The sequence below is a fragment of the Solanum verrucosum genome, unplaced genomic scaffold, assembly GCF_900185275.1.
Source record: "Solanum verrucosum unplaced genomic scaffold, falcon-dt-bn FXZP01000115.1, whole genome shotgun sequence".
Taxonomy (NCBI): Eukaryota; Viridiplantae; Streptophyta; class Magnoliopsida; order Solanales; family Solanaceae; genus Solanum; species Solanum verrucosum.
Window position 1 is genome coordinate 2,337,817 of NW_026020680.1, and position 24,963 is coordinate 2,362,779.

At 34.9% G+C, this 24,963-nt stretch overlaps 1 pseudogene; it reads left to right on the forward strand.

Annotated features, from left to right (window-relative positions):
* Positions 1–5,467: 5,467 nt before the first annotated feature.
* On the forward strand, positions 5,468–23,352 carry LOC125812266 (uncharacterized; annotated as a pseudogene).
* Positions 23,353–24,963: the final 1,611 nt, after the last annotated feature.

The following is a 24,963-nucleotide window of genomic DNA, read 5'->3' on the forward strand; positions in this document are numbered from 1 at the left end:
AGATGTTGGGTTCATGTCCCATTAATTTGTGGTATAAGAATTTTTTATATGGGTAAGACATTGAGTTTTATGTCCTAATGCACCATAGTGATGATATGGGGATGACTAACACAAACAAACATATTTTTGACTAAAAGTCATGAAATCAGCCCAATAAATTTGCTCCATTCTCTTATGTGAATGTGGTAGCAGTGCATAATATGTTTGAAAGATGACAAGTGCTTGAATGTTTGAATATTAGTGTGGTCAAATGTTAATGGTCATCATTTTGGTAATTAAAAGGAAGAACAATATGGGTTCTTAAGATGGTCCTTCAAATGTGAAGGTAATTTTTAGTCGTCAAAGTGGAATGAAAGGTTATTGGGCACATTGTTGTTGGTGCAATCCAATTTGAAATTTTTTATAATTCCTCCATCAAAATAAAGGAATACAAAATGGTAGTACATTTAGTACATTTGACCTTTTAAAGTGATGTTGAGGCTTGTCACATAAATTTGGTAATGTCAAAGCATAACAATGAGATTCTAATAAAAACTTATGGAGAATGTATAAATGATTATGGTCCGTTTCTTGAAGAAAATGTGACTTGTGTTCACATGGATAAGGACATGTTCATGTATGGTTGGATGAATGTTACATCTCACCTATATGTGAGATTTGGGAGGATAAAAATAAAATAAAAAGTACTTCGACATAGATTTTTATTTGGTCACGTACTTTGTGTACATCATAAATATTGGGGTATATTTTATTATGAACTACCAAGGGATTAAAGAAAGAAATAATTTTTTTCTATAAAGGTTGTGGTCATGACCAAAATAAATATTGTTGTGTGGCAACACAAATTTATCGTTGGTTGTCAAGGAACAAGTCTTGCCCATAGTAATTTTAACTATGACAATAGTAATAATTTCCCCCTTGAAGGAGACGGTCACCATAAGAATGGTGTTGTAAAATTTGTGAGAGTACACAAAATTAATTGATAATTTTTAAACGGCTAATTTGTTACTATCAGGAGGAATAAAATTGTCCATAATATTGGGGCTATAGTAAGTCTCACAAGAATTTTTTTAAGTTTTGAAGGAATTGAAAAGAAAAAAATTATTATATTGAGACTATAAATTATGAGAAGATTTAATATCTTCAAATTACTACAACCGAAGAAGATTATAAATATTTATTTATTATATACAAATATAGACATGCTGATGGAATCACATGCAAAAGTAAACTAAAAGTTTACTAGAATACATATCGGTTGGCATAACCGGTTCAAATGTGATGCAAAAGAAATTGAGAATTCGCGCGACTTATGTTGAAGAAATAAAGATTCTTCAAAAATTCTCTTGTGCTGCTTCTTCTCATGGTAAAATGATTATTGTACTAGCTAAGGTTGGGATTGTATCCCCTGAACTTATTTGAAACATATAAAAAGGTGAACATGGGCCCGTTCACCTGCCATGTGGACCACTTACCATTATGACTTACTAGATGCATCTATAGTATGGTCACATGTGCATTTGTTATCAGCTTACAAGTTGGTTTTTGTATGGTTGTTTGCTCGAATTGTTAAATTAAAAGCACAGTTCCAAAGTATAAAATTATGTTGATAATGCTAGTTGGTTTAGCAGAAATTGTATGCCTCCATTTATAATTAGACCTTTGATTATGAGAACAAATCTAACAAATAAAATTTAATAAAAGATTGAGTTTATTTAACATATATGCATCAAGCCAACAAGGTTCTCCCATCACAGTTCGTTCAAGGTCAGGAACCAATAGTTTCCATATAAAAATTTGATGTGTGCACATCTGATTTTATTGTTCTACCATACACAAACATGAATCCCTAAGTGAGGTTGAGGTAAATGTTAGATTTTCTAACATTAGGGGGAGATATTTTTAGCAGCTGAAAATTATGTGTGGGGTGAATTATCTAGATCCTCGTTAAAAAATGTGAACTTGAAGTTCAAAAAATAATTTATTTACAAAATATTGCAAATAATTTGCCAGATGTATTTGCTGACCCAATATTGTAATTAAGCTGCAAATGTTCCAATATATTTATGTGGATGACCATAACTTCAAGGTGTAATTACATGATAATGTATTTCATAACTTTCTTGATTAATGTTATGTTTATAACTAATCTTTTGTATGCCTCTATGTAATACTATAAATAGAGGCATTAGAGTTCATCTTGGATACGGTTGACGATTTAATTACCAATTGAATACTTAGAAGAATAAGAAAAACTTTCTTCTCTTGTCTCCCTATTCCTATTGCTTTTATCTCTATATTTCTTTTGTTATTTTGTTTTAGTTTTATAACAAAATTTTAAATTTTAGTCATTGTGATACTTTTAACCATTTATTTGATGAATAGGAGCTAAGAGAGTAAAATTGGAATTTTATTTAATTTACTTTGATGAGTAGGAGCGTAGAGGGTGTATTTAAATTTAATTTAATTTATTGTGTAGGAACCAAGTAAATTTCAAATTTGAATTCTTGTGGTATTTTCTTAATCATTTCATATAGAAAGTAGGTTACATCTAGACTGTTTTTAAAAATGACATTATTCTTAAATATATATTATCAATACAAATTTAATATAATACATGAATAATTAAATAATTTAATAATTCATAAAATTTAAAATTTGTGAAATCTTCATATTCAAAATATCACGAATGACAATTTCAATTAATTAAAAATTGAAGGTGCTTAATAAAATATTATATGAATTAGTATCACGATATTTTGATATTTTAGGAGCTAAAAACAAATATAGTATGTAACAACATAAAGTCAAAATGATTTAAAAAATATATTTGACTCTTATAGATACTTATTTTACTATAAATTCAAGAAGTTTGACCAAAATATAAAAGTCCAAATTTGAAAGTCAAACCCCTTATATAAAGGATATCTAAGAAGAGATCCAAAATATTCTACTATCATTTATGGAAAACTAATAAGAAGAGATCCAAAATATTCTACTATCATTTATGGAAAATTATTTATTATACATGAGTTCATTCTTACCAAACAATATGATAATTGATCACTATAAATATACTCGAATTCTACATCATATTTTCTTACATTCATAAAGTAGAAGTTATTCCATGAAAATAAAGATTAAGGTCACTAACATATAAAGGATGCTGAAAACTCTCATTAAAAAATATTGAAGATTGTTGAGCTTCTACAACTGAGCAAGATCTTGGAGGCATGAAAGAAGTTGAAGATGTGGCGAAGCAACAAATGGAGCGTGTTATTGCATTTCCATATCAAAACCATGGAAGTGCATTTGCTCCTCTAGGTATGAGTAAAAATTTTCGTTAAGTTTCGATGTTGGACCGATATGTTTTATGAAAATTTTCATATTTATGATTTAATTTTACTTTTCAGTATGTTTATCCTAATATGAATTGATATAAAACTTATGTCATTTATTTAGTGTGTGATAATTTTTCATTTATTTCAATGTAAATAAATCAAAAATTAACACATTTTGAATAAAAGACATAAATTTTATTTCATTTCATATTAGGATAAACATACTGAAATGTAAAATTCAAATCATTAATATGGTAAATTTAATAAGACCTAGTTGGTCCAACATCGAAACTTGATGAATATTTTTACTCATCCTTAGAAGGAGCCAATGCATTTCCAAGGATTTGATATGAAAATGCAGCACCACGCTCCATTTGTTGCTTCGCCACATCTTCAACTTCATTCAATTTTGCCTTCACGATCTCGCTCAGTTGTTGAAGCTCAACATTCTTCAATTTCTTAATGGGAGTTTTTAGCATCCTTTCTATGTTAGTGACCTTGATCTTTATTTTCCATGTCAAAACTTCTACATTGAGAATGCAAGAAAATATGATGTAGACTATTGATACCATGAGTATAATTATAGTGGTAAATTATCATGTTGTTTGGTTGAGTGAACTCATGCACAGTAAGTAATTTGCCACTAATTGTAGGATAATATTTTGGATCCCTTCTTATTTGTTTTCAATTATGAAATTTAAGAATCATAGTCTAATTTTCCTTTTATATACAATAATTTATTACATTTCCAGTTTTGATCCTTTGTATAAGTGATTTGACTTTCAAATTTGGACCTTCATATTTTTGATTTTGAATTCACAGTAAAATAAGTATTTATAAGACTCAAAAATTATTTTTAAATCATTTTGACTTTATGTTGTTACATAGTATATTTGTTCTTAGCTCATGAAATATCAATAAATTGTGATATGAATCTTTATATTATTTTATTAAGAACCTTTAATTTTTAATTAATTGAAATACTCATTTGTGATATTTTTCATGTGAAGATTTCACAAATTTTAAAATTTATTAATTATTAAATAATTTCATTATTCAGGTATAATATTGAATTTTGTATTGTTAATTCATAATATTTAAGAGTAATATAATTTCTAAAAACTATCTAGATAGAACATAATTTCTATATAAAATGATTAAGAAAGTATCACAAGAATTTAAAATTTGAAATTTTCCTACTCATCAAATTAAATTAAATTAAATTTAAAATTCAGTCTTATGGATCCTACTCATCAAATTAAATTAAAGAAAACTCTAGATTTACTCTCTTGACTCCTACTCATCAAATTCAATGCTTAAGAAAACATTACAAGAACTAAAATTCAAAATTCAATCTCTTTGCTTCTACTCGTTAAATTAAATTAAATAAAATTCTAAATTACCCTCCTTGGTCCTGGCTTCTACTTATCAAGTTAAATACTTCAGAAAATATCACTAAAATTAAAATTTTACCTCTTGGCTCCTACTCATCAAATTAAATTAAATAAAAGTTTAAATTTACATGCCTTGGTCCTGACTCCTACTCATCAAATTAATTACTTGAGAAAATATCACTAAAATTAAAATTCAAAATTTACCCTCTTGGTCCTGGCTCCTACTAATCAAATTAAATTAAATAAAACTCCAAATTACTCTCCTAGCTCCTACTCATCAAATTAAATGCTTAACAAAATACAAGAACTTAACATCAAAATTTATCCTCTTGGCTCCTACTCATCAAATTAAATTAAACAAAATTCTAATTTCTCTCACATGCACCTACTCACCAAATTAAATGCTTAAAAAATATTAGAAGAACTAAAATTTGAAATTTATCCTTTTTGACTCCTACTCATTAAATTAAATCAATTAAAATGTTGTAAAGAATGAGAGAAACTACTAATCCTCATGTATCCTACTCATTAAGACATAATGTATTATCATAAGCTTGAGAATTTTCTATATTTACAAATTTCTTCACTTGAGAATTTTCCTCTTTAATTTGCATTCTCAAACAAACAAGTTATTATTTGTTTTGTGGGGTTCTTTTATCTTTGAAGTTTTATTTATGTATAACGTTGATCTTTATGGTGAATGATACATTTGGTTTTCATTGTAAAATAGTGATGGACTACAATAAAGAAGAAGCCATCATTGCTGAAGAGATGATGGGAAATAGAAAAAAGACATCAATAAAATCTACTGAAAATTGTGTAGTAAGTGCTTATCTACTTAGGCAGAATTTTCTGTGTCTCAATGAGGAAAACCAACCAAGATATACGTGGCATAGACATCGTGTCAATTATCTAAGTGATGAAGAAGAAGATGCTTCTAAGCGATTTAAGGGGGTTGGATATCCCTCTCCTACTAAGGAGTCCTCTGAGGTGAAACATTTGTCCTCTGAAGAGAGCTTGCAGAACACAAAGATGGAATTGAGACTGCAAAATGAAGTGTAGATCTTCCTTCAGATGTAGGGCCTTCTACTATGACTGAGTTGAAAACATTTGAATATGGTGATACAAATTTTAGCTATTTTGACAAGGACAAGGGCAAGTCCTGCTTTAAGGTTGGGCAAGTATGGGCTGCCTATGACACCCTGGATGTCATGCCTAGATTCTATGCAATCATTAGGAATATTTTATCTCCTGCATTTAAATTGTGCATAAGAGCCAGAGCCGCTGAGTGAAGATGAAACCAAATGGCTATTTGAGGAATTTCTAGCTTCTTGTTCTAGGTACAGACTTGGAACCTCAGAAGACATTGAAGATCTTCCTATGTTCTCACATTTGGCATGTTCAATGAATGGAAACAACTGCGATGCAATAAAGATATTTCCATTGGAAGGAGAAACTTGGCCCCTCTCTAAAGATTGGGATATGAGTTGCTGTCCTCATCTTGGGAGTAATAAAAATTTCAACTATGAGTTTATCGAGGTTTTGTCAAATTATGTTGATTCTATTGGCCTGCATGTTGCATACTTGGTTAAAGCAAAAGGCTTTACATGTCTTTTCCGTCGAGCAGGAGATCCATTTCTAATTCCTGCAAAGGATATGTTTAGATTCTCTCATAGAATTCCTTCTATGAAGATGATAGGGATGGTGAGGGATAATGTTCCTGAAGGATCCTTTGAGCTAGACCCTTCCTCCTTACCTACTGACCAAGTAGGAATTTCTTCTTCATCCATAGACCAAAGAGCGACAACTTATCTCATGGATTCTATAAATATTGCAGAAAACTGTGTTTTATCAGTACCTAATCAGGTTCGTCCTGAACCCGAGTTTTAGAGATTTGGTGCTGAAGGATCCTTTGAACTTGACCTTTCCTCCTTACCTATTTACCAAGTAGACATTTCTGCTTCATCCATAGACCAAAGAGAGCCATCTAATTTCATGGATTCTGTAAATTCTGCTGAAAACTAGATTGCATCAGTACCTAATAAGGTTCCTGAACCCGAGTTTTACAAATTTTCTGTTGAGAGATCACTGGAGAAGTTTCAATTTGGTCAATGTTGGGCGATATACAACAATGAAGATGTCTTTCCCCGTTACTATAGGCAGATAAAGAAGATAGATATTCTCCCTGAATTTGTATTGCATGTGGCATGGTTTTATGCCTGTCCACTCCCTTAAACTACAATACAGTGGCATGATAAAACAATGTCAATTGGTTGTGGATTGTTTAAGTTTCAAAACAGTAAGCCGAACAAATATAAAGTAACCAATAACTTTTCACATGTAATAGCAACAGAACCTATGAAGAGGGGAGTATACAAGATCTACTGTCACGATCCAGACCATCGTGATTGGCACCCACACGAACCCTTCGGTGGGAGAACCATTACCACAACCCAAACAAACAAATTTTATGATAACTAAGACATTTAAAGATACGGAAGCAAGTTTAACAACAACAACAACAACAACATACCCAGTGAAATCTCACAAAGTGGGGTCCGGGGGGGTAAATTGTACGCAGACCTTACCACTACCTCGTGGAGGTAGAGAGGCTGTTTCCGGAAGACCCTCGGCTCAAGTACATCCAAACCAAGTAAAAGAAGAGGAAACAATATATAAAACATAACATCCAATAAGAAAAATAGTGCATAATCAACAATGGAGACAATAACATCAAGAAAATACTGTAAGAGGTGACTATAAAAATGAAGTTCCCATAAACTTTAAGGTTTTAACAAACAACTAACCAAACTAATGCGGAAGAACAACCCTTAGAACCTGAAAGTCAATGTACTAGAACTCTACTAATGATAAGTCTAAGAACAAAGGGTACAATCCCGAAACTAAACAAACACCTTAAAAAAATAGTCTGAGTCCGAAAAGAGTGGACTTAAACAAAAAAGATCCATGGCAGCCTGAAAGAACTGGTTCACCCTTGAATCTGAACACGCTCAATAGTCACCTAGCTGGAATTATCAATAGCCGCCTGAAGATGCCATGTACTCAACAAAGAACAAGCAAGTGCAGTATCAGTACACAACCACAGTATACTGGAAGGATCACACGGCTATCCCAATAAGTTAAACGCATGCAAGTAACCACAACATTATAAAACAAGCATATATCTAACATATACAATATTTGTCATATTTTCAGGATTAATGTAGTATTCCACGTTCTCAGTAATACACATTGGTTATCAATTTAGAGCAACATACAGTCTTTTAATATCAATCATCATTAGATATGAACATAATCATCACAAGTAGTTACACAACATAATTCAATGGTCCTCTCATGGAACCCACACCCAAACTGTTAGCATACCAGAACGTTGTACCCGATCCAATATTTATGCCGAAACGTGGCAACCGATCCCATGTTTATGCCGGAATGCGGTAACCGATCCTATGTTTATGCTGGAACATGTCAACCGATCCATGTTAGTGTGTCGGAACGCAACACCCGAACCATTCAACAAACCACAATCACAATGTATATTCTCACAATCATACAACAAGAGGTGATTCATGGCATTCAATTATCCTCATTTACGATTATGGTGATCAATAATACAACATTCGCATACATACATGCATTATAATGAGCAATTACAAACAGATATCACAACAACATGAAATCACAACCATCACCTACCCCGAATCCAAACATGAATCCCCTAAGGCACTTGAATCTTCCCTTTCCGGATTCTTCTCGCTTGTTCGTGGTCTAAAAACATACAATTAATGCAAGGATCAATAAACGACGCCTAATTACCTAGATTATAATCAACATTATCAACCCTAGGCCAACCCAAGATCCCAATACCCAAATTAGGGCTTCTTCTACCATAAATCACATATCAAAACCCTCCCCCATTGATAATTACCCAAGAAACTACGTTCTACTGATCAAAAAATGGATTCGAGGAATTAAAACCTTACCTTTAGCCTCAAGAATGGTGAAAACGGACAAGAACTCGTCTAGGGTCGTTCCTTATCTCTCAAAGCTGAAAAGTGCAGAATAAAGAAGTTTTGGGGTTTATTTATGACCTTAAGTCGCGTCTAGCCCGCCACAGCGACACCCACCCCGCTACAGCGGCCCCGCCCTAGCGGCAGAAATCCCGCCCCAGCAGCTTGCACGGAGCCAGTGAGCAATTTTAATAATTCCAAGACCCCGATTTCACAACACACCTTTATTCAACGACGCTAAAAAAATACGGTTCACACTAAGATCGATTTTGGGAGTTCTACTCACCCGAATTCAATTTTGTAAAGTCATACAGATTCCTTAACGACTTATCTAACCACTCATGTAATCAAAATCATAAATAAGTCACTCGATTGTTACCAGATTTCCTTACATCTTAACGACTCTGATTTTGTCCAAATTTGGACTAGGTTGGGAAATCCAAAGTTACTACTCAAAAGTTTTCTGACCTCAATTCTTTCCTCATCAGCTTTTCTATAACGACGGGAATAGGTCGTTACAATAGATACCAATTTACCCACCATTCGTTCCCGAGTGACAACTAGAAGAAAAGGGCTAAAGAAAGAATTGAGTAGTATCTAAATCGCCGAATAACTCGGTTTACTTGTCCCATATATTTTTTTGTTGACTCTGGGTTGCTATAAGCTTAGATTGGATACTTCTCACCTTACCCTGAACGTCTTTCACCAAATCAACTCTCAAAGGTTTCACGTCTTCAACCTCAAACCAACCAATTGAACACCTACACATCCTCCCATACAATGCCTCAATGAAGTCATCTCAACACTCGAGTGATAAATATTGTTCTATGTAAACTTAACTAATCAACAAAATGATTCCCAACAGCCACTAAAGTTGATCATACACACGTCTGCCACATGTTATCAAGGATCTTGACACAATCATCAAGACTAATGCTTTCTCACATAAGCATGATAACATTCTAAATCAATACTCGCTACAATTAGAAGTGAACCTGAACCAACCAACACACACTCATAATACCCAACAATCATAGTTCTCAACAACATCTCCATCCCACAACATAAATTCCCATGAGCTTAAGTTATAACTAATTTGATCTTTAGAAATCAGATACTCTTCGAGGGATATGTCCAAGCATACAACCCCTCCAACAATATTATCGAAATGCTAGATTTAGTAATTATAGATTACCTCTTAAGAACAATTGGACCCAATGATCCCCACATTCAACCACACATAATCGATACATGACATCGACGACTAGAGGGATATTAAGATTGCCGGACAACCGCAAATATGCATGATAGCTCTTTTATAAATTCTCATAATAAGCAAGGTGGTACATATAGAACCACTAAAATATTTTAACAACTCCAAGACAACACCAATTATGTTATTCGAAATAACCAAATCTTCCCAATCTTCCTGCTCAACCAAGAGAACATCGTAGGATTTGGTACCCCTGATCCACCACTAGGGATCCACCCACAAAAGTGAAAACACACTAGAGCATAGCTATTGAATCATATTCAAAATACTAACAACCATCATACACACTTCGACCATTTACCTTATTATAAACCAACACTTTAAAAATGAAACCTTTCTTAGGTACTTAACAATCAATAGTAGTAAACTTACGACTCAACCCAAGTGTAAGTCCTTTCAAATGCTCAATATCAGATACAATTGATCATTTCTCACCTTGCCAATTCATACCTTGACAAAATACATCACCACGAATGTAGACTCACAATGAAAAATCTGAATTGTAATTTCCACCATTCCTTTCTCTATCAACATTAGCTTGTACCTTGAAGATTTTTATGAATTCATGGATCTCCGTTTATCATTGATCGCATCTCCATCGATCTTACCATATATTTCGTGAAAATTTTAATTATACTCATTACTAGACTAAAAAACAAACCCAAGCACTTATCATCACGCTCAAGCTAATGTCTGCAGAATCCTTTCTCATGTCTTTTTCAATAGTTTTTAACCCATTCGATGGACTTGTGACACTATTACCATAGCCACAACAAAATAAATGAAATCACGAGTCTCTGAACCCAATTATCTACCCCTCTGAAGATACCTCTTTAGCCTTAAGAATCAAATAAGATATTCTTGTTCTCGCCTCTCTCTAAAGGTTGTACTATATCCTACTATTTTTCTTCATCATGACCCTAGCTCTTTTAAATTCTATTCGAGTGGTGTCCCACCATCTCTTAAAACTTTCCATATAACCACGTTACTCACCAAATATTAGAAAACCACAACCTTAGATACTCGCAAGTCGTAATTACTGTACAAATTTCGCTTAACCAATAACCTTATTATATATTTGCATCCCGTCATAATCCATCACAAACTCTTATTACCATTACGCTCAGTCAGCCTTGACTATCACTACGAAGTCAACCTCTTCATCAACACGACCCCTCAAACTCAGGTAAATTCATCAAATTCAAAGGACTAACCCAATTTATACGCACTTTCTTACTAACATCTTTACTTTCCTTCGCCCAAGTACACTCAATGGGACTTTCTTTATGCATAAGTTTGTCATCCCGGTATTAATCCACTCCCTTATGGATTAAGATAAAATCATCAGTCATCATACTACCCTCCTTCTTCTTAACAAACAAGACAGGAGCACCCCACTTGGAAACACTAGGACAGATGAAACCTTTATAAAAAAGCTCTTGGATTTGAGCCTTAAGATCTCTTAATCTTAAGCTCTCTTAATTCTGCTGGAGCCATACGATACGGAGGGATGGAAATGGGGCAAGCGCCAGATTCCAAGTCAATGCAGAAATGTATACATACCAGGCACATCCATAGAAAACACTTCCTTAAACTCATACACCACATGAACAGACTTAATAGAGGGAGACTCAACCTCAATATCCCAAACATGAGCCAAATAAGCCAAACAACCCTGCCCTACCAGTTTCTTAGCTCGAATGGAGGATATGATCTTAGCTAGGTTAGGCTTGTACACCTCTTCCCACTCTAATATTTCCCTACCGAGAATTTCTAGTGTTACCAACTTAGTATTACAATTAAGCCCAATATAATAGGGGGACTACCAAGTCATGCCTAAGATTATATCTAGTCAATTACATCCAGCATAACCAAATCAAACTAAATCTAAAAAACCATAACCACAACAAGATAACACGATACACATGGGTGACTATGACTGACTCTTCAAGTGGGGTAGAAACATGGATGGGGGCATAAGTATATCACAAACCACATCAAATCCCAAGGTCATTGAACTGACACATATGAATAAGTAGAACCTGGATCAAACAAAACAATAGCCATTCGGGCACAGACAAGAGTAACACTTGTGACCACTGCATCGTACCCTCAAACTTGGTCTTGCCCGGAAAAGCATATAACTGAGCCATGTCGTCTTGACGGGCAACCTCCTTGCCTGGCTGCACTACTGTTCTGTAACACCCTAGAAATTTTTTTGAGCCAAGACTCGAACTTTTCATTGTGAGTAGGATTTTACCAAGGATTTTAAAACTTATTAAGTATTAAGGTCAGGTCAATAGATGTAGGGTCTGGCGCCCCGCGCCCCAACAACTTCTCTGAATGTTAGGGGCTGGCTCCTCGCGCCACTCAGAGTGCCAGGGTCGCCTGCCCCCACATGTTCTTCATCATTTTGTCCGTTTGAGTTATTTCAAAGAGTACCTTTACTCCTCTTTGATTCTAAACACTCTAAACTACTTCTAAACACCTAGAAATCATTCATAACATGATCATAACCTTGAGTTCATAATTCAAATTCAAGGTAGAGTTAAGAGTTAAGTTTTGAGAATTCTTTCGAACATTCTAAGAAAATCCCTTTGAGTTATTTTGTGGAATCTTCTACAACTTCTAGTAACTTGTTTCAAGACTCGAGTAAGTGAGCATGAGAGTTAGGAGATTGTATTCATGAGTCTATTTTGTCATCATGAGATCTTTCATATCATGAACCATAACTCTTGAATTCATAATTCACATTCAAGAAAGAGTTAAAAGTAGAGTTCAAGAAAGCCTTTGAGTTCAATTGTGAATCCTTTGAGATCAACTATCGATTTGAACTAAGTTTTGAGAAAGTAAGTTAGAGAATAAGAAGTGTCGTACACATGAGTTCCATATAGTTATGTAGACCATCGAGTTGAGTTGTTTCATGCACATAATTTCGTATGAACTTCGTAAGTTGAGCATCTTTCAGAAAAGTGGTATCTTCAAGTTCTAAGCCTTTAAGTGTTGAGTTCCTAATCCTTTTTGAGAAGCATCTTTGATTAGTTGAGTTGAATATTTCATGCCCATAATTCCGCATGAACACAATAAGTCAAAAAATCTTGAAATGAGTAGTATCATTGAAGTTCTTGACTTCCAATTATTGAGTTCTATCTATGGTTATTGAAAACCTTGCATTGAGTCGTTCATGTCCATCATTCAGCATGAACCATATTTTAAGAAGTCTTCTACAAATGTTTAAACATTGTTTTAAGACTTAAGCTTTGAAGTTGAGTAAAAGTAAGAGTAAAGATCATTTTCTTTAAAATGATATATGGGAACTAAGTATTCCCAAGAGTAATTGTTTTCACATTTAAGATGAGAGGAAACTGAGATTTCCAAAAGATTTTTTAGCAAGAAAAGGGAACATCGATTCTAAGAGAGCTTTTAAGCTAAGTTTGAGTAATTATCTCAAATCAGAGAAGAAGTTGTTTTAAAAATAGATGAGCTAAGTACATTCTGGTAGTATTATTGAGAACCGATGTTGGGATGCGAGTTTCATATTAACTCAAGTCTCCATGAAAACCATGTAGCCATCATGGGTAGAAAAGGGTCATACTTTTTAGACGAATCCTTTTAGCATAGACTAGTGGATCCACTAAGTTCAGTTAGGTCCTACACTAATGGGAAGGTATAAGATGGTCCTTGGCAGCGTGAGGTAAAGTGTTGTTTCATCAGTATAGCTCTTAAGTGATGATTTTTGGTTTGAGAAACTCCCACATAAACTATATTACTTTATTATATAAGTAAAGTTGAGTTTGTTATTGCATTTTATTTAACGAACTAAGTTGTTTTACTGTTTTATAAGGGTTTCCATATATTGCATGTGTATTGTTGCTTTATATTGAGTTGAGTATCCAGAGTTGAGTACCCAGAGTGGAATATCATATCTTTGAGTTGAGCATCTAATCTTTAAGTTGAGTATCTTATCTTTGAATACTTCTGAGTTGAGTAAGTTGAGTAGTTTTTAGTATCTTTGAGTATTCCTTGAGTTGAGTAAGTTTGAGAAGAGGTAAGCATGTTTCCTTTGTATCAAGGTTCAAGCTTATGTTATGCTTTAGAATTCTTCTTACATGCTCGTACATTCCACGTACTGAGCCATTTGGCCTGCATCCTTTCATGATGCAGACACATGTATTCAATATCATCAACAGAAGATTCGTTGATACATCGAGAGTTTGAGTTAGCTATGGTGAGCCTCCTTATTATTCGGAGGATTTCATTTACTTTTCAGTTTAGTCAGGATGTCGTGGGTCTTGTCCCGACTTCCATCTTTATCAGTTAGAGGCTTCATAGATAGTCAGTATAGTTAAGAAGTCTGTATTATTTATTTATTATTAAATCTTTTAAAGACTTAAGTGCTTATTTTATGGCGAGTTGAATATATTATGTTTATTCTAAGTTGTTCATTTGAGATAAAGTTTTGAAAAGTTGAGTTTAATTGAATTTTATTCAGTTTTAAGCTTTTGCATGCTGAAGTTAGTCTTCCGCTTGTAGTCAGCCAGGATGAGGGTTCGCTTGGGGACCATCAATGGTTCTTAAGTGCCGGTCACGTCTAGGGTGTTGACTCGGGTCGTGACAAACTTGGTATCAGAGCACATAGTTCAAGTGTCCTCGAGTGTCTGTGAAGCCGTGTCAGTAGGATCTCATTTATGGTTGTGAGGGCCCCACTTCTATATACGAGGGACTACAGACATTTAAGAAAGGTTTCCCTTCTTTCATACTCTTAATCGTACAATAGAGTTATGTTATAGAGATTTATTCTAACTCGTGTGTTCTCCTATCCCTTCGACTACCCATCATACTAGAGGTGGTTGAAAAACACAGTCAGTTCTTTGTCGATGAGTTGTTCTTAGCAAGAGTTTTTGTGGAAGTCATGAGACTTCAGAGGGGCTTGAGAGAAGCCCAATAGTAAGTTAAGTGTTTAGTTTTAGAGGAATGCACCCATATTCATATGAATCGTGCGTTTGAGCTAAAAACGAGTTGTACTCTTTTCCTTAAGCCTTGTTTCAGCTGAGATCCTTTTTAAGAAGTATGATTAGAGCTTGGGTAAGATTTTCATCCAAAAAGGTAGCATGAATTAAGAGATCATGAGGAATAGTAGTGAAAGAGCCCAGAGTTAGTATGCATAGGTTTAGTAATCTAAGAAAAGGAGATGGTGTTTTGACAAGCTATGTTACTATAGTCATGCACCTAGCAAGTTATTAATGAGGAGTTTTCCCTTATGGGTAGACTAAGAAGTGATGAGTTGTGAAGATTCCATCATAGGAGGTAGAGTGTGTTTTAGCTAGAAAGGAGTTTGTGATGAAGTGTCATTGTGTAGGTAATGACCAAGGGTAAGTGTTGAATAGAAGAGAAAACGTATTCATAAGGTGATAGATCTAATCTAGGCTTATGATGTATTTGAGAGGGTCATGATGCTCATAAGGTTATAGAACTGATCAAGGAATGAGGTATAGTATAGTAGGCGAGCAATCATATTGATATTGGGGTTTAGTAATGAATATTATGCTTGAATTCGAGATGAGTGTCATGATAAGAAGAAGGGCAAAATGAGGGTGATGATGTGAGTCTTGAGATTTTATATGGTAGACTTGACATAGAGTAGGTGAGGATTTGATATGGTTGTTGCAATGAATGTGAGTAGTACAAGTGAGAGACCCTAACTTGTAGATAAGGGTAGTGAAGAGTGGCTAAGTCACAAGAGTAACAAGAGCATTAAGAGGTGTACTAAGGTGGTATGTAATCAGAAGAGGTTAAGAGAAACACCTTAGAAAGTGGTCTTAGTACCTGCTTACGGAGATTTCGGTAGCCATGAGACAAGCTTCTCCCGAGTGTTAGAGTAAAAGAGGATGTACACCAGTTAGAGATGATGGGATATGTCCATAGCTTTCAAGTGTTAGCTTTAGACCTAAGGGGAGATGACGAGATAAGAAATCAAGTCAAGTGTTTGAGAATAAGATAGTAATGAGTTCCAAAGAGTATGAGAGATATCTTTTCAGAGGTCCTGTTAGTAATGGAGTTGTTAGAGTACTAAGCTTGAATGTGGTGTTGTTAAACATTAGGTGGTTCTTGATATGAGCCAAATGTGGTGGTAAAGAGTAATAGTCTTGGGATGAGATTTCCTATAGAGAGGTATAGAACCCGAACCTAAGGATTTGGGCTAAGCTTGAATATAGTAAGATCATACCAGTAGACGCAAACCTTAGTAAGAGTAACCCATTTCATACCCAGTCCAGTTGTCATTCGAGGACGAATGATCCCAAGGGGGAGATATTGTAACACCCCAAATTTTTTTTTGAGCTATGACTCAAACTTTTCGTTGTGAGTAGGATTTTACCAAGGAATTTAAAATTTCTTAAGTATTAAGGTTAGGTCACTAGATGTAGCACCTTGAGTTCCAAAAATAATTAAATTGGAAATAGCAAAATCTGAAATTTTGCAAGTTAAGCTAAGTATGAGTTTTGGGTCGACTTCAAATGACCATAACATCTAGCTCAAGATGAGTTAGGTTTGATACCAGATACCGTAGGTAATATCTTTGAATTATCTTTCCAACGCCACTAAGTTTGCTCAGTTTTGAGTTCGTATGAGGGAGATATATCTATTCAAAGTTGGGTTGTCTAGATAAGGAAAGGCAAAACCGGAATTTAGAGGGGTATTTTGGTCTTTTTCTTACCCAATCAGATTTAATTCATTTTTAGTAATATTTTAGGGGTATAATCTGATTAGGTTCAATTTTATAATCCTAGTTTACGCCTAGGGTTTTAGGTGAGAGTTCAAGAATAGAAAAGAAGAAGAGAGAGGAGGAGAAAAGAGAAAGGATGAAGGTGTTCATCGACGTTTTTGAGAGTTGTTGCGGTTTGTTGCCATGGGTTTGATCCCTAATAGGTATGTAAGCTTCCATAGTGTTGGGTTTGTTCAACCACATGCCAATCATATTATTTTCAGCGAAATTTCATTCTTGAAGTTGAAAGATAGAGTTCTTGATGAGTTATAATTGATAGGTGTTCCTGAAGTTCATTCTAAATCTTGTTGTGTTGGGGTTTTGATGATTTCTTGAGATGAAATTTAGTAATTTGAGTGTTGTTTTGAGTATATTAGAGTGTAATTATGTTAAGTAATCCAATCCAAGTGATTGGGGAAGAAACCGTTCGATTCTAGGTGAGTTAGGGTGAGAAAACGAGCAAATAGAGTCGTCGAAGTTTTCTGGGTTGGGGCCTGGCATGTCACGCCAGCCAGAGCGCCCCAACCACTTCTCTGAATGTTAGGGCCTGGCACCCTGCGCCACTCAGAGCGCCAGGGTCGCTTGCCCCCAGCCGTTCTTCATCATTTCGTCCGTTTGAGTTCTTTCAAAGGGTACCTTTACTCCCCTTTGATTCTAAACATTCTAAACTACTTCTAAACACCTAGAAATCATTCATAACATGATCATAACCTTGAATTCATAATTCAAATTCAAGGTAGAGTTAAGAGTTAAGTTTTGAGAATTCTTTCGAACATTCTAAGAAAATCTCTTTGAGTCATTTTGTGGAGTCTTTTACAACTTCTAGTAACTTGTTTCAAGACTCGAGTAAGTGAGCATGAGAGTGAGGAGATTGTATTCATGAGTCTATTTTGTCATCATGAGATCTTTCATATCATGAACCATAACTCTTGAATTCATAATTCACATTCAAGAGAGAGTTAAAAGTAGAGTTCAAGAAAGCCTTTGAGTTCAATTGCGAATCCTTTGAGATCAACTATCGATTTGAACTAAGTTTTGAGAAAGTAAGTTAGAGAATAAGAAGAGTCGTACACATGAGTTCCATATAGTTATGTAGAACATCGAGTCGAGTTGTTTCATGACCATAATTTAACATGAACTTCGTAAGTTGAGCATCTTTCAGAGAAATGGTATCTTCAAGTTCTAAGCCTTTAAGTGTTGAGTTCCTAATCCCTTTTGAGAAGCATCTTTGAGTACTTGAGTTGAATATTTCATGCCCATAATTCCGCATGAACATTATAAGTCGAAAAATCTTGAGATGAGTAGTATCATTGAAGTTCTTGAGTTCCAATTATTGAGTTCTATCTATGGTTATTGAAAACCTTGCATTGAGTCGTTCATGTCCATCATTCGGATTGAACCATATTTTAAGAAGTCTTTTACAAATGTTTAAACTTTGTTTTAAGACTTAAGCTTTGAAGTTGAGTAAAGAGTAAGATTAAAGTTCATTTTCTTTAAAATGATATATGGGAACTAAATATTCCCAAGAGTAAATGTTTTCACATTTAAGATAAGAGGAAACTGAAATTTCCAAAAGAGTTTTGAGCAAGAAAAGGGAACATCGATTCCAAGAGAGCTTTTAAGCTAAGTTTGAGTAATTATCTCAAATCAGAGAAGAAGTTGTTTTAAAAACAGAAGAGTTTAGTACATTTTGGGAGTATTATTGAGCACCGACGTGGGGATGCGAGTTTCATATTAACTCAAGTCTCCATGAAAACCATGTTGCCATCATGGGTAGAAAAGGGTCATACTTTTTAGATGAATCCTTTTCGCATAGACTAGTGGATCCACTAAATTCAATTAGGTCCTATACTGATGGCAAGATATAGGATGTTCCTTGGCAGCGTGAGGTAAAGTGTTGTATCATCAGTATAGCTCTTAAGTGATGGTTATCGGTTAGAGAAATTCCCATAGAAACTATATTACTTTATTTTATAAGTAAAGTGGAGTTTGTTTTTGCATTTTGTTTAACGAACTAAGTTGTTTTACTGTTTTATAAAGCTTTCCATATATTGCATATGTATTATTGCTTTATCTTGAGTTGAGTATCCAGAGTTGAGTACCCAGAGTCGAATATCATATCTTTGAGTTGAGTATCTAATCTCTGAGTTGAGTATCTTATCCTTGAATACTTCTGAGTTGAGTAAGTTGAGTAGTTTTGAGTATCCTTGAGTATTTCTTGAGTTGAGTAAGTTTGAGAAGAGGTAAGTATGTTTCCTTTGTATCAAGTTTCAAGCTTATGTTATGCTTTAGAATTCCTCTTACATCCTTGTACATTCCACGTACTGAGCCATTTGGCCTGCATCTTTTCATGATGCAGACACACGTATTCAGGATCATCAACAAGAGCTTCGTTGATATCTTTGAGAGTTCAAGTTAGCTATGGTGAGACTCCTTATTTTTCGGAGGATTTCATTTATTTTTAAGTTTAGTCAGGATGTCGTAGGTCTTGTCCCGACTTCCATCTTTATCAGTTAGAGGCATCATAGATAGTCAGTATAGTTGTGAAGTCTGTATTATTCATTTAATTTATTAAATGTTTTAAGGACTTAAGTGCCTTTTTTATGGCGAGTTGAATTATTCTAAGTTGTTCATTTGATTTAAAGTTTTGAAAAGTTGAGTTTAATTGAATTTTATTCAGTTTTAAGCTTTTGCATGCTTAAGTTAGTCTTCCGTTTGTAGTCAGCCAGGATGAGGGTTTGCTTGGGGACCAACAATGGTTCTTAAGTGCCGGCCACGTCCAGGGTGTAGACTCGGGTCGTGACATGCTCTACATGGTTCTTAAGTGCCGGCCACATCCATTTCCCCGGCCTCCACGGCCTCGCTGATTTCCTCCTCATATGCTAAGTTCTCCTTAATTTTAACACACCTATAACTCATATTCGATTGATGAACACTGAATTAGATCGCAGGGGTTAATTCGGGTATGATTCGGGGTCCATATTTGTGACTAGGGGAAAACAGGGGAGACAGGGCTGATATTCTGTCTCGTCCTATCCCTCTCTGGAGGGAGAAATCAACATTGGCGCTCTCACAGTGGCGGGGAAAATCCCACCCCAGCGGCCCTGACGGAAACAGAACCCCTGCCAGCAATTTCTGGTGTTCCTCTCTTTTCTATATTTCCCCTCGATTTCTTGGCTATTACTAGGCATTAAAGAAAATCCCTTTAGTTAGGACAATCATTGTCTACACCCCGATCAACCCAACGAAGTATGCACTTTAGAATCCCTTTACATCTTTTCAACACTACAACACACATATCCCCAGGATACACCCAGACTCTCACACGGTTAACAATTGGTCGCAACGCACGTCCATATTTCTCGCTTATGAACCACATCGCAATTTATCTAGACCCTTACACCTGATCTCGTGATGACTTTCTTTTCTCAACAAATTTTACGACACTTAAGCAGTTACAACTTGCTGACAAGTCCAAATTCTTAATTAGTTCGTTCCATATATGACCATTACTGATCATCTATGCCTTATACAACCCCTAAGGCCAGATACCTATTGGAACCTTCTCAGTTCCAATTAACTTTCTTGTGTCCCTTCAGCCCGGACTACGACGTCTAGTTCACTTCGTTGAGATACCAATTGGACTCAACTCATACCGCAAGAGACAATAGTAGCTAGCGAGCCCCACAAAACTGCTAATTTTAATCATAGAACTTGGTCGAACCCAATTCTTAACCGCCTCAACCGTTAACTGATGGTAACCAGACATTAAATCAATCTTAGAGAAAATCGATGCACCTTGCAATTGGTAAAAAAGGTCATCTATCCGAGGCAATGAATACTTGTTTTGAATGGTGACCCTATTCAACTATCGGTAGTCTATACACATCCTATCTTGCTAGTGATGGTGTTACCACTTTTGTTGCTCTAGTTCGGACCATAGAGTGAAGGAGGAAATATACCAATTTGTATCACTCAGATACCAATTGGATTCAAGTCATAGCACGAAGGAGTAGAAAAAACTGAGTTTTTCCTATAGTCCTATAGCCTCTCGAAGAAAAGTACGGACGTCATTGTACCATTCTGCAAGACTATACTAGACTCGTTTTGGTACAATGAGATCAACGAACCTAGGGCTCTAATACCAACTCTGTCACGACCCAGACCGCCGTGATTGGCACCCACACGAACCCTCCGGTGGGAGAACCATTACTACAATCCAAACAAACAAATTTTATAAAAACTAAGGCATTTAAAGATACAAAAGCAGGTTTAAATGACTATAAAAATGGAGTCCCCATAAACTTCAAGGTTTTAACAAACAACTAACCAAACGAATGCGGAAGAACAACCCCTAGAATCTGAAAGTTAGCGTACCAAAACTCTATTAGTGACAAGTCTAAGAACAAGGGGTACAACCCCGAAACTAAACAAACACCTTAAACAAATAGTCTGAGTCCGAAAAGAGTAGACTTAAACAAGAAAGATCCATGGCAGCCTGAAAGAACTGGCTCACCCTTGAATCTGATAACACTCAACAGTCACCTAGCTGAGGTTTATCAATATCCGCCTAAAGATGCCCTGTACTCAACAAAGAACAAGCAAGTGCAATATCAATACACAATCATAGTGTACTGGTAGGATCACATGGCTATCCCAATAAGTGAAACACATGTAAGTACCCACAACATAATAAAACATGCATATATCGAACACATACAATATTAGTCATCTTTTCAGGATCAATGTAGCATTCAACGCTCTCAATAATACATATTGGTTATCAATTTAGAGCAACATACAATCTTCCAATATCAATCATTATTAGATATGAATGTAATAATCACAAGTAGAAACACAACAAACTTCAATGGTCCTCGCACGAAACCCAATTCAATGGTCCTCTCATGGAACCCACACCCAAACTGTTAGCATACCATAATGTGGTACCCAATCCAATGTTTATGCCAGAACGTGGAAACCGATCTCCTGTTTATGCCGAAACGTGGCAACTGATCCCATGTTTATGCTGGAACGTGGCAACCGATCCAAGTTAGTGTGTCGGAATGCAACACCCAATCCATTCAACAAACCACAATCACAATCACAATGTATATTCTCACAATCATACAACAAGAGGTGATTCATGACATGCAATTATTCAATTATCCTCATTCATGATTAGGGTGATCAATAATGCAACATTCACATACATATATGCATTATAATGAGCAATTACAAACATATATCACACCAACATGAAATCACAACCATCACCTACCTCGAATCCAAGCTTGAATCCCCTAAGGCACTCGAATCTTCCCTTTCTGTATTCTTCCCGCTTGTTCGTGGTCTAAAAACATACAATTAACGCAAGGATCAATAAACGAGGCCTAATTACCCGGATTATAATCAACATTATCAACCCTAGGCCAACCCAAGATCCCAATACCTAAATTAGGGCTTCTTCCACCATAAATCACAAATCAAAACCCTCACCCATTGATAATTATGAAGAAACTACTACGGATCGAAAAAGGGATTCGGGGAGTTAAAACCTTACCTTTAGCCTCAAGAATGGTGAAATATGGTCAAGAACTCGTCGAGGGTCGTTCCTTAGCACTCAAAGTCAAAAAGTACAGAATAAAGACGTTTTGGGGTTTATTTACAACCTTAAGTAGTGTTGCCTGCCACATCGGCACCTACCCCTCTACAATGGCCCCGCCCTGGCGGCAGAAATCCCGGCCCAGCGGCTTGCATAGGACTAGTGAGCTATTTTAATAATTCCAAGACCCCCATTTCACAACACACCTTTAACCAACGACGCTCAAAAAATACCATTCACGCTAAGATCGATTCCGGGAGTTGTACTCACCCGAATTCAATTCCGTAAAGTCGTACAGATTCCTTAACGACTTATCTAACCACTCATGTAATCAAAATCATAAATAAGTCACCCGATTATTACCAGATTTCCCTACACCTTAACGACTCTGATTTCGTCCAAATCTGCACTAGGTTGGGAAATACAAAGTTACTACTCAAAAGTTTTCTGACCCCAATTCTTTCCCCATTTGCTTTTCTATAACGACGGGAACAAGTTGGTACATCTTCTCTAGAAAAGGTGAAGTTTGGGCGGTATACAAAAAATGAAGTAGTGAGCTGAAAGGTAATTATCTAGAAGATTTCGAATTTGAGATTGTTGAAATTATGGATGTTTCTGATAATTATGTAGACGTGAAGTTCTTAGAGTGGGCTAAAGACTTCAAGTCTGTCCACAAGGCTCACATTGAAGAAGAAGAGGCTGACAGAGTAGTGAAAATATCTGTATCCCAGCATCTCAGGTTCTCTCATCGAATTTCTGCTGTTCTCTTGAATACCTCATGGAAGTTAGCGAGGTTTCTAGGAGCTGGATCCACCAGGAATACCTCTTTATTTACTGTGTACAGATCGAACAGATCCAACAGGATTACCTGAAGAAGCATTAAAGTTTTTTTTAGTTCATTATTTGAGTGGAAAGAATTTTCCAATTGAGTACTATTGTAAATAATATGCAAATTGCAATTATAATTCACAAAGGAAAAAGTTGCTTATTAAAATGTTCTATTACCATTTATGAAAAATTACTTATTATACATGAGTTCATTCTTACCAAACAATATGATACTTCCTCCGTCCACTTTTATTTGTCATGTTGCACTTTTCAAAAGTCAATTTGACTAATTTTGAAAGTTAAATTAGATTAGATAATTCGATATTTTAAACAAAAAAATTAGATATTCAAAAACTATACGAAAAATACTGTAAATTACAATTTCTTGCATATCAATATGATGAAAAAATACATCGTAAAATGTTAGTCAAAATTCTTATAGTTTGACTCTAAAAAAGGAAATCATGACAATTAAAAGTGGACGGAGGGAGTAATTGATTACTATAAATATACTTGTGGTATCAATATTCTACGTACATCATATTTTCTTAAATTCTCAAAGTAGAAGTTTTGTCATGGAAAAACAGATCAAGATCACTAACATAGAAAGGATGCTGAAACCTCCCATTAAAAGATTGATCTAAGAGTGTAAATTTTTATGGAAATAAATAGATAACATAAAAATAACCCCAAAACAAACAAAAACATAAAACGATGACTCTTAGAGTGATTCAAACAAACAAGAACTTGACTTTTATTTCTTTACAAAAAAAACTAGAGATTTGATGAAGTAACTTACAGAAAAGTTGATAACTTGTTCGTTTGAGAATAGAAATGAAAGAGGATTGGAGGCAAAGGAAGAGTGAAGAAATTTGTATGTATAGGAAAATTCTCAAGATTATGGTAATACATTATGTCTTGATGAGTAGGATCCGGGAGGATTAATAATTTTTCTCATTCTTCACAAAATTTTATTTGATGAATAGGAGTCAAAAATGATAAATTTGTTGTAAATATATTTATGTGGATGTCCATAACTTCAACGTGTAATGACATCATAATGTATAATAACTCCCAAAGCTTCATAACCTTCCCCCTTGATATTCCTCTATAACTTACATGGTTAATGTCTCCATTACATTCATGGTTAATATCATGTTTATGACAAACCTTTTGTATGCCTCTATGTAATATATAAATAAAGGCATTAGGGTTTATTGTGGATACATTTGAAGATTTAGTGAACACTTGAATACTTGGAAGAATAAGAAAAGCTTTCATCTCTTGTCTCCCAATTTCTATCGCTTTCAACTTCTATATTTCTTGTCTTATTTTGCTTTAGTTTTATAACATGTTATCAGTATGAGTCTCTAATATTATTTTCGTGATTACTTTTAAGTTCTTCCCGTAAAAGAAGAAAATATAATATTTACTGTCATCTCCTGGGTATTGCTGTGAATAGTATTTCAATGCTTAATATGTTGTGCAGTGCAAATTACATGACATAAATCATGTAGTATGTTTCAATTTTCCTCTTGTTGATTTATGATTTTATTTTGTCACCCCGTTTCATGTTAAAATTTATGGATAAATTATAACTTCCAATTGATGATATGAATATTTGTTGTAAGCTATAAATTTGAATTTCAAAATAAAATAATGGTGATAAATTTTTGAGGTACTCGTTAAAAAAAGGAATAAATTGTAAAGGAATATAGTAAATGACAA